Here is a 471-nt window from a genome sequence, read left to right as displayed (position 1 = left end):
CCAAAAGGTTGGAGGTTTGAACCCTCCAGCTACACCATGGGAGAAAGATGAGGCGATCTGTTTTTGTAAAGATTTGTTGTTATATTGTTAGGGGCCGTCAAGTTGGCTCTGACTCATAGTGACCCCATGTAAAAACAATAAAATGCTACCTCATCCTACGCGATCCTCACAATTGTTGATATGCTTGATCCCATTGCTGCAGCCAATATCAATCCATCTTGGTGTGGGTCTTCCTCTCTTATACTGACCCTCTACTTTACCAAGCGTGATGTCCTTCTCCTGGGACTGATCCCTCCTGATAATATGTCCAAAGTGTATGAGACAAAGTCTTGCCATCCTTGTTTGTAAGGAGCATTCTTACTGTACTTCTTCCAATACAAATTTGTTTGTTCTGGAAGACCATGATCTGCTCAATATTTTTCACCAACACCATAATTCAAAGGCATAATTCTTCTTTGGTCTTCCTTATTC

This window comes from Trichechus manatus, unplaced genomic scaffold (genome assembly GCF_000243295.1).
Source record: "Trichechus manatus latirostris isolate Lorelei unplaced genomic scaffold, TriManLat1.0 scaffold00273, whole genome shotgun sequence".
Taxonomy (NCBI): domain Eukaryota; kingdom Metazoa; phylum Chordata; class Mammalia; order Sirenia; family Trichechidae; genus Trichechus; species Trichechus manatus.
Note: the sequence above shows the minus strand (reverse complement) of the source record.